Genomic DNA, 11,441 nt, shown 5'->3' on the forward strand with positions numbered 1-11,441 from the left:
TTTTTTTTTTTTTTTTTTGGTTTTTGGGTCACACCCGGCAGTGCTCAGGGGTTATTCCTGGCTCCAGGCTCAGAAATTGCTCCTGGCAGGCACGGGGGACCATATGGGGCGCCGGGATTCGAACCGATGACCTCCTGCATGAAAGGCAAATGCCTTACCTCCTTGCTATCTCTCCAGCCCCTCTTACTTTTTCTTAATAAAAAGTTCCAAAATATCTCTGATCACTTTTGATTGTCTAGACTACTCTTTATAACTATGGTCAATCAGTCTTTCTTAAAACACATGAGTAAAGGAAAATGGCAATGTTCATAGAAGAGAAAAAAATAAGTGCTGGACCTGCAAAAATAATGGCTGACATTATTATTTTGAGATAGTTGTCTTCCATCTGAAGTGCTCTTTCTTCAATCTAGACTACATTCTGGTGCTATAAAGAAATTTATGAAGAGTTTCTAAAACATTTTGGTGTATTAACATCTTTGAGATAGAGACGATTTCTTGTTGGAGCAATAGCACAGCGGCAAGGTGTTTGCCTTGCACGTGGCCAACACAGGACGGAACCTGGTTCAAATCCTGGCATCCCGTGAGCCTGCCAGGAACAACTTCTGAGCGCAGAGCCAGGAGTTAACCCTGAGCGTCGTCAGGTGTGACCCAAAAGCCAAAAAAATAAAACCAAAAAAAAAAAAAATGCGAGCAATGCTAGTTGCTATTTTTTCAGGTTTCAGTGATCAAAGCTAAAGATTCCATCAGATTTGATCAAAGAAAGATTTAACTTTTCAGTCATATAATAGACCAGCAGCTATTCCTGATTGATGGGCATTTTTATCCTCTAAATGGTGTTTCGGGGACTCCAACTCTCATTGAGTGGCTTCTCCAAGGCCTTATGACTTTGAATTCTCTTTCATATGACCAGTGGACAAAAAAGAAGGTAGGGAAACATTTATTTATACTTGGGGCTTAGAAATGACATATATTATTTGCTTACCTTCCATTGTTGAGAAGTTGTCATATGGGCCCATATAAATGCAAGGGGGACTTGCAGATCCTGTTTAGGATCAATGTTTAATTTCTTTTCTTTACTTTTTTCTTTTTTTGGGGGGGGAGGGTCACACCTGGCAGTGCTCAGGGGTTACTCCTGGCTCTAGGCTCAGAAATCACTCCTGGCAGGCTCGAGGGGACCATATGGAATGCCAGGATTTGAACCATCGACTTTCTGCATGCAAGGCAAATGCCTTACCTGCACGCTATCTCTCTGGTCCCTCAATGTTTAATTTCTTACAGGTGGTTATTCAGTTGTTCCAACACCATTTGTTGAAGAGACTGTCCTTGTTCCATTTTAGATTCTTGGCTCGTTTGTCAAATATTAGATGACTATATAATTGGGGTATATCCCTGGATATTCTATTCTGACCCATTGGTCTGAGACTATCTTTGTTTCAGTACCACGCTGTTTTGATCTCTGTGGTTTTATAGTAGAGCTTCAGGTTAGGTAAAGAAATGCCTCCTCCCCCCACCACCAGTTTCTTGTTTTGCGAATCTTGTTTATATATTTTTTATAACTATATGAAAGGTGAACAAAAATTTGCTAGTCAATTAGCTTCCCCAGTAGTAAACGTTTTTATTCAATAACACCCCAACACTGCTTCATCAATAGTTATTATGTTCTTTGAGAAATCTTCATAAAATTATGGGTTGATTTAATTTTCTTCTCAGCAGTTTACTCCTGAATAAGGAAACACCTTTTTTTTCTGAACTACCCAGTCTTCTGAGCAAGAGCCTTTTCACCTCTTCTGTTTAATTTCTTTCTTAGGCTTTTTTTTTCCCTTTTCATAGACAGGGTTGTCTCTTATGTGGTCTTTCTCATAAACCATTATGTTTGGAGTTGTGCTGTTCTTTATACTTACATAATGAGAAAACTGTTTCTAAGAAGTGCTTCTTCTGTTAAGTAACACATACTCTGAAGTGTTCTGCCATATCATGTGCTTCTGATATGCTTTTAAATTCCATACTTTCTGAATCATTACCAGGAAATCATTTGATACTGTGAGGGATTGACAAACATCCTTCAACAGTTTCTTTCAGGGTCTAAAAAACTTTATTTCCAGTCGTAGTTCTGGTAAGTCTTGCATCCAGATTGCATGTAAAGGCCCCAGATTGACCATCAATGTTTTCACATTGCTTTCATCACCAGTGAACTCTAAGTGGCCTTCATAAATCCTGTTCATGCAAAACCTATTGAAAATCTTGCAGTCCAGCAGTACAGTAAAATTTATCAGGCCAACCTTCACACCATACTTTGGAAGTTCATGGGCTTAAGTTGCAAAACTATCATCTATCTCTACTATACAGGCAGAAGCAATCTGACAAATGATGTCTCTGTTGGCTACTGAACTGTCACCCTGTATTTTGCCATGTATTTATTTTTATCCTGGATTACCAAATGTTTCCAAGTAAAGCGATTGGTTTTACCTTCTCATCATCTTCTAAATGTCACTTGGCCATCTCTTGAAATAGATCTTATTCTTTTTTTTAGTTTTTGGTTTTTGGGCCACACCCAGTGATGCTCAGGGGTTACTACTGGCTATGAACTCAGAAATTGCTCCTGGCTTTGGGGACCATATAAGACACAGGGAGATTGAACCAAGGTCTGTCCTAGGTCAGCCATGTGCAAGGCAGATACCTCACTGATGCACCACCGCTCCAGCCCGCTCCCAAGATCTTATTCTTGATAACTCTAAAAACCCCCATCTTGGGCCCGGAGAGTTAGCACAGCAGTGTTTGCCTTGCAAGCAGCCTATCCAGGACCAAAGGTGGTTGGTTTGAATCCTGGTGTCCCATATGGTCCCCCATGCCTGCCAGGAGCTATTTCTGAGCAGACAGCCAGGAGTAACCCCTGAGCATCGCAAGGTGTGGCCCAAAAACAAAACAAAACAAAACAAAAAAACAAAAAAAAAGACACCCATCTTGATGAATAGCTTACTGCAGATCTACAATGTATCATCATCATCATCATCATATTATTATTATTATTATTATTATTATTATTATTATTATTTGCAGGGAATGGGATAAGGTTGTGTCAAACTCCTGCTCTGCACTTAAAGACCACTTTGGTGGTGCTTATGTGGAGACCATATTTGGTGCCAGGGTTGGAATTAGGGTTGACTGAATGCAAGGAAAATACCTTTTTTTGTTTTGTTTTTGTTTTTGGGTCACACCCGGCAGTGCTCAGGGGTTACTCCTGGCTGTCTGCTCAGAAATAGCTCCTGGCAGGCACGGGGACCATATGGAACACCAGGATTTGAACCAACCACATTTGGTCCTGGATCAGCTGCTTGCAAGGCAAACGTCACTGTGCTATCTCTCTGGGCCCAGGAAAATACCTTAATCCTTGTATTATATAGCTCTTTGGCCTAACTTGTATAATTTTTCTATGTGTAATATAACAAAACAAATATAAAGCTAAAAGATAGTTATCTATGCACTTGGCAATTTTTTTTATAATTTAGTACATTGGATGTAATTTTATTATTTCCTATGTCACATGAGAGTTATTTAGACTTATAGTGTCTTGGCTTGGTTGGAAGGGTGTGTTTCTACTTAAGGAACTGGATTTACTCATTGCCATCATCTGGGAAGATGTACTTTTCGGGGCTGAAATAGGAAATTGCTAAGCAAGCATTTTATGAAATGAGTAGAGTGCCCTGACCTATATGGCTCCTGGCTCAGAGATATTTGGTAGTGAAGGTTGGTGACCCTTAGCTTGACAGAATGTATTCTTAGATTAGTATAAAACATAGAAGTGAGAGCCTGATCTAATACCCAAAGACTGGGAAATTAAGACTCAGTAAGAAGTTGAGGGTAGAATAGCTTTTTTGGGGTTATGGGGGTCACACCTGGCAGCACTCAGAAGTTATTCCTTGCTCTGCACTCAGAAATCACTTCTGGCAGGTACAGGGGACCATATGGAATGCTGGGATTTGAATCATTATCCATCCTGGATTGGCTGCATGTAAGGCAAACGCCCTACCACTGTGCTATCTCTCTGGCCCTAGAATAGCTTAACTGTAAGGCAACTTGGTGCAAGTCCTGGAATCAGGATCTAGAAAAAGGACATTTTGGTTGTGTTCTCCTACTGGAAGTATCCTATTATTATACTGTTGCCTGCTACTTGTTAGCCTCAAAACTCCCTTACGACAGGCACTCAGTCTATAGTTGGGAGCAGAGTGCTAAGATTTGATTAAAAACTGAACCCCTGTGCTTGCTTTTCCTAGAATGTGTTTTCCTTCTAAATACCCTTTTCCTAAAGATACAGCTCTGTACCTTTAGCAGTTCTGGGACAGGGCCTAGGCTAGAGATTTGGGGCCTCGTAGACTTTAGGGCACAATGAAGTTGTCACTGATGGCTCATCAAATGATGAGTAATGAAATAATTTTCCTATCCTTGAAAATGAGAAATAAGAGTTTATAAGAAGAGAATCTCAAAAGATCAAGCAAAATGTGGTGATTTAGTGCCAAGGGCCATCTCTCTCTGCTCAAGACAAGTAAACTGTTTTCCATTTTCATTGCCATTCACAAGTAACCTTCTGGAGGCTGAACACTGAGTCTGGAAGAAAAGGATTATTGGGGAGAGAAGAGTAGATTCTCTCTCACAGTGGATTCATATATCTACTGCCAGATCTGACTCACTCCTGGAGGGGACTGGGGGTGGGGGACCACTTGTGCCTTGGAGTGAGGATGGGAAAATGTGATGCTAATTTTACTATCAGATTTTATTTCTGTTTTAGGCCATTTTGCTCTTGCCAAGTTTTCTATTTGCTCTCAGGGGTGTTAAAATAGAAGCAGTTGATGATACATTTAAGAGTTTAGAGGTCTCTCAGAGTATCATGCCATTCTAATTTTTCCCCAGTGGAACATGATACTCCTGGAGGCACACACCATTTGGTGGCATAATACTCAGAGTCGCTTCTATTCATGGAGCATTTATGATGTGCCAGACAATATGCTCAAGTGTCACATTTGTTAGGACAATTTTCCAGTCTACAGATGAGGAAACTGAGGCAGAGAGAGTTTAGGAATCTTGTGGCAGGTGACAGAGCCTGTAGGTGGCAGAGCTGAGGTTTAAGTAAATGCTGGCTGTCACCTTGCCAGACTTCATGGAACCTCTGCCCAGTAAGAAAGGGACTTGTAATTTTGCTGGTTCCCAAAGAGTAGGAAATGTGGGTTATGTATGAATCAGTGCCTGCAGCAATTTAGAAGACTGAGAAATCCCATTCACATCTCAGATTGAGAAGGTGCTTGCTTCTCTTGAAGAGAATCTGGCTCTTTCACATTTGTCTGACTGCTGACACACAGCTCTGGATGTCTCATGGAGAGCCGTGGAAAGTCTTCCTTCTGCCTCCTCCCATCCCATGCTGTCTCACAGCCTCTTCATAGTACCTAGCTCTGGCCCTCATCCTATATAGTTCATGTGGCCCAGTAGGCTTCAGTCAGATCCAGCAGGTGCTGCAATGTGTGCTAGAATTTTTTAGCATTCCACTCAGGGCTTCCCTGGTGAGCCCCCTGAACCCCTGTTTGGCATTCTCCAATGTGCACAGTAGAAATTCTTGACTAGCATACTTTACATGCAATTGGCATGTTGTTGTTGTTTTTTTCTCTACAAGGACAGGAACCAAATTAGTAGCTTTGGTATTACACTAGGATATAATACTTGGGGGGTCCTGAGCATTACAGAAATGTACTGTGAATAACTGTCTTCATAGATAACTGTTATCTGCACTTAATGGAGACAGGCAGCTTCATTGTTTTGTTTATTTTTCATTGTTTATTTATTTATTTAGTGTTATTCTTGAATCTGTTCTTCTTTCTTCTTGGCATCCCTCTCCAGACCTAGGCAGGGGGTGAAGTCTGAATAATGCCATATTTATTCAGTCTTTCTGGATGACCTTCTCATCTGATGGCAGCAGGCTCTTGGTGTTTTTGCCTTAAGGGTAAGATACACTGAGGTGAGTAGAAAACTGCAGCTTTGTGTCCCAAGTATGGAGGTAATTAGTGGTTGAGTTTCTTTCTCCTTTGACTTTCTCTGAGACTTCCATTCACTTTGCAGAGATCCACTTCTCCCCAGGGAAAGTTCACCTTTATTTATTTATTAATATTTATTGTATGTAAAGTTAGGAAAGTTTATTAAATAGTAGAAGAGGGCCTGAGCAATAGTACAGCAGATAGGGCATTTGCCATGCATGTGGCTGACCCTGATTTTATCCCTGGCATCCTATATAGTCCATTGAGTCTACCATGAGTAATTTTTGTGCACAGAGCCAGGAGTGATCCCTGAGTGCCACTGGGTGTGACCCAACCCCCAACCCCAAAAAAGTAAAAGAGAAGAAAATTATCCAGCCAGGGAGGAAATTAATATTGGAATAAGTTCAGAAATTTCACTTTTAAAGGCCTATGAGATAGCACAGTAGGTCTTGCCTTGCATGCAGTTGATGTGGGTTGATCCCCAAATCCCCATATGGTCAGTCCCCAGAGCATAGCCAGACCTGAACACTATGGCTGTGCTCCTAAAAATAAAAACAAAAAAAACAAAACAAAACAACGTTCACTTTTAAATAACCTCCCTCTGTGATTTCCAAGAATGCTTTTGGATTTCCCAGTTCAGTCTATTTTGCCCTCAGATACTATCACTTTAGGGAAGAAAGGTTTGTGACATTTGTCTTCATGCATTCATGTGCCCTGGCAATTAACATGTAATACTTCTGGGCATCTACCTCAAGGACCCAAAAACTCTTTACAGAAAGATATTGGTGCTCCTATATTTCTTATGTCACTATTCATAATATGAATCAATCTTTCAAAAGCAGATCATGAAACTGGGATAATGGACACAACATGAAATATTACTTTACTATACGAAAAGGCAAAAAACTTACAATTTTCTGCTATGTGTCTAGAACTGGAGAGTGAAGTCATCCAGGGAAGAGGCAGACACAATGATCTCTCTCATATGTGTGATATGAAGACACAGAACAAGAAATAACAAATAACCAAAAGTATCAGACAAAAAACTGGCCTTTGTAAAGTACAGTGACCAAAAAATATATAATAAAAATAAAAATAAATGTTTTAAAAATTTAATGGAAAAACTAAAAATTTGAATTTATTTTTTGTTTACTTCACCATTATTTCTGTGCAGAATCTCATAAGATTTAATAAATCAGTGATAACGAGATTTTTTCAAAGATAATAATTGTACTGCAAACATTACTAAAAAAAGAATATTTTTAGAAAACAAGAACAAGAGCAACAACAATAAAAGCGATTCAGCCTAGTCTGCAGGCTGATCTGGACATAAACCTTAGCGGATCAATTTTGCGATTGCACATTTCTGCCACACGGTGTCGTTGTTGGAGATGAGTTTTGCATGGTTTATTCCCATAAACTTGCTGACAGGGTTTCCTGGGAGGGTCCAAACCTTAAAGCGCAGGCTTTACTTATAGAGGCTATTTGAAAGATGGCAGCCTCACTTCTTGCTCAGTGCGGCGCTCAACCAAAGTGTGCTACATGTCTGTCCATGTTCAACAGTATCCATTTCTGTGCTTACCCTGGTTCTCCAAGCTCAGTGGCTGTACCAGGGTAGATAGGTTTTACAAGTTTAGCTTTAGCTGTGCCCTAGGCAACACCAGCTGGAACCTGCCACCTTTCCGTTTTTAGACAATGTCCTCACCGATACTTCCAAGGCTTTGGTTCTGAGTGCCAGCTTGAAACATTCAGTGAAATATTCAGTCACACTCGTCATTTGTGTTCAGTTATATTTTGGGGGGATGGGAGCATACCTGGAGACGCTTGGGAATACACTCCTGGTGGTATTTCAACCATATGGTTCATTGCTCTCAAGCTGAGCAATGGTGGGAAAAAAATGGAACAAGAGTGACAGTCACTGAACAGCCATGGAAAACCTAATGTCAGCCAATAGGTACATGCAATTCTGGAACATTTTCCAGTGAGATTCTGGTCCATATTATCACAAATTTGCCCCTTCTTCTCTTTCTTTGTACTTAGTCTCTCCCATGCTTCCCTTCTTTCCCAAAAACCTCCCCCGCAGGACTAACCTTCCGGTTACTTCTACATTTTCTTTACTCACCAAGTTTTTCATGAACCCAAAGGGCCAGCTGAATTGTGAGCTTGTGGAGCCAGAACTCTGGGAGATGGTACAGGTATGAGTGGAAACAGTCACCTGTTTGGTGACTGTTTGGTTCTGTCTTCCAAGACTCTGGAAAGACTCCAGCCCTTTCCCTGAAGAAAGTCCCGGAACTGGGGCATTGCCACCACCAGCAGTAGTTTCAAGAACAAGGGGAGCTGCTCTGAGAGCTACACTGGGATACTGAGGGAGAGTGAAGGTGCACTGGGAAGAGAGTCAACTCCAGGTGACTTATAGGTTGAATGTGGCTTTGAGCCCCACCTCTGTCCAATTTGGACTTGTAACTTAATTTCTCTTCTTCCGTATTCTTTCAGTATCACAGGGATAGCATGTTCCATGGCTATCCAGCAGCACTCAATATATGCCAGCAGCACTCAATATATGTGTAGTAGTTGCACTCAGATGTCAAAGAAGTAAATTCTTGGAGTGTCATCACAAGGCAACTTATTTTGAGCCCACTTGCCCAGTTCATCTGCATCAGAAGTTTCAGACTTGCTCAGTTCCCTTGAAGGAGCTCCAAGTTTCTGAGACATTTTCACCTGCAGAAATGAGAATGTGCAGCCCAGCCCCCATCTACATCTTGCTCGGTGCTCAGTCTGCATCTCTCTTGAAGGGCGCAGGCTGTAGCTGAGAAGTCTGTTTTTGGGGCTGCAGATGTAGCTCAATTGTGAATTGCTTGACTCAGTAAATGTGCTCTGGTTCAGTTCCTAGCACCCTTCAACCCCATCCCCCAAAAGCCCCCACATAATGAGCATGTCATATCCAAGAGTTCTGGGGCAATAGAACTTTGCAGCAGAGCATCTGAATTCAATCTCTGTCCCTGCAAATATAAATAAGTAAACAAATAAATAAAAACCAACTAAGCAAAACAAACCCCCCAAATCAAGAACTTAAGCCATGGGGCAGGGTGAGATCAGCTGTTTTCTCTCTCCTCCTCCACTTCCCAGTCATCTCTGCTCTCAGGGTTGGGGTATGGACACTGGGGAGCAGGCAAGTTCTTGTACACCTGGCACTGCCCTCCACTGGCACTGTGCCCTCTGGGCTGGCAGAAGCTTGCAGATGGTTCTCTTGAGGGTGCTTCCAGGCTCTTTACAAATCCCCTGCTGCCCCATCCATCATTACTGGAGAGCTTTTCTTTTACGTGCCTGCATTTATAGGCAGGAGCAGTGTGGGCTGCCCTTCTCAGACCCTCAGATCCAGTCGTTCACCTCTGGCTCAGACGGACCCAGCTTAAACCCCTACTGCCCTTCTTGCTCTACTGAGTAGGTCCTGAGAAGCTTGCATACACTCAGCATAGTGGTCTCCAGCCCATGGTCCTCTTTTCCATGTATCATGGATACCAGCTTTTGACCCCATCACCAAACTACAAGGGATTCTAGATCTTGCCAAAACCATTTTCTTGAACTGACAGAGGAAAAACCATCATCTATTCTTTCCTTTTGGGAGAGACTGAGACTCAGCAACAAGTGGAAGCTTCAAAAATCCTATTCTCTGGGAGAAGCTATTCACCCAATACCCATCAGATAAGAGGCTAATACCCAAAATATACAAGGTACTTAACAAGAAAAAAAAAACCCATATAACCCCATCAAAAAATGGAGAGAAAAAATGAACAGACACTTTCTCGAAGAAATACAAATGGCCAAAAGGCACATGAAAAAGTGCTTCACATCACTGATCATCAGGGAGATGCAAATCAAGACTGCAATGAGGTATCATCTCACACCACAGAGACTAGCACACATCACAAAGAACAAGAACAATCAGTGCTGGCGGGGATGTCAGAAGAAAGGAACTCTCATTTGCTGCTGGTGGGAATGCTGTTTAGTCCAGCCCTTATGGAAAACAATATGGAGATTCCTCAAAAATCTGGAAATTGAGCTCCTATTTGACCCAGCTATACCACTCCTAGGGATATACCCTAGATACACAAAAATTCAATACAAAAATTTCTTCCTCACACCTATATTTATCGCAGCACTTTTTCCAATAGCCAGACTCTGGAAACAAACCAAGATGCCCCTCAACAGATAAATGGCTAAAGAAACATTGGTACACATGACAATGGAATATTATTCAGCCATCAGGAAAGATAAAGTCATGAAATTTTCCTATACATGGATCTACATAGAATCTATTATGCTGAGTGAAATTAGTCAGAGGGAGAGAGATAGACACAGAATAGTCTCACTCATCTATGGGTTTTAAGAAAAATGAAAGACATTGAAATAATTCCCAGAGATGAGGGCCAGAAGGACCAGCTCAATATATGAAGCTCACCACAGAGTGGTGAGTGCAGTTAGAGAAATAACTATGCTGAGAACTATTAAAACAATGTTAGTGAGTGAGGGATGTACAAAGCCTGTCTCAAATACAGGCGGGGGTTGGGGAGGGAAGAGTATGGGGGTATTGGTGATGGGAAGGTTGCATGGTAAAGGGGGTGTTCTTGTTATAACTGAAACCCGACCACAATTATGTTTGTAATCACGGTATTTAAATAAAGAAATTGTAAAAAAAAAAAAAAAAGAATCCTATTCTCAAACTCTCTCTTCCTGTAGTGCTGTGTGGTGGTGGTGGTGGTGGTGATAGTGGGGACTTTATATCCTGGAAATTTCTGGAACCTTATCCCTCCATTTGGTATCTTTAATGTGTGGTTATTTCCACTTAACATTCCCTGCATGCAGTGATTACTGGTCATCATCAAGGAAACCTTGGCTAGAAGGATGGGTTGGGGGAGGAGGGGACATGTTTTAGCAGTGGCAGATGAGAGGATGAAGATGGGCTGTAAAGAGCTTCTTTGACTTAATGCCTCAAGACTGTTCCTTCTGCCAGCCAACACCACTGGGGAGACCCCAGAAGCCCTGGTGCAAGCTTAACTGGCCCAGGGATCACAGCACTGCAGGAAAACAAGTAACCACAAACCCTTGCACTGAACCACTGCTGGGGACTCTGGGCCTTCTAAAAACTGTTTGGGACTCTTCTCCCCCAACTCCAAAAAATATTGCTACTCACTATTGGTCTGTATAGGACCCATTATGATGAGAAATAGGTGCAGCAGTTAGGTCTTCCTTGATTAGGAAAATCTTCAACTCATGTTCATTGCTATATAATATGACATAGCTTTGCCTCCCTTCCCTCATTTTAAAACAACTCAACTCCATCCTTATTCTTTGCATTTTTATAGACCTGAACACAAGGAAGCTAAATTGCCCAATGTGACACAGCTAGGAAGTAACAGAAAAGTC

At 41.6% G+C, this 11,441-nt stretch overlaps 1 pseudogene; it reads right to left on the reverse strand.

Moving 5' to 3' along the window:
• Positions 1–1,778: 1,778 nt before the first annotated feature.
• On the reverse strand, positions 1,779–10,943 carry LOC126015958 (60S ribosomal protein L5-like; annotated as a pseudogene).
• Between the last annotated feature and the right edge of the window lie 498 nt (positions 10,944–11,441).

This window comes from Suncus etruscus, chromosome 8 (assembly GCF_024139225.1).
Source record: "Suncus etruscus isolate mSunEtr1 chromosome 8, mSunEtr1.pri.cur, whole genome shotgun sequence".
NCBI lineage: Eukaryota > Metazoa > Chordata > Mammalia > Eulipotyphla > Soricidae > Suncus > Suncus etruscus.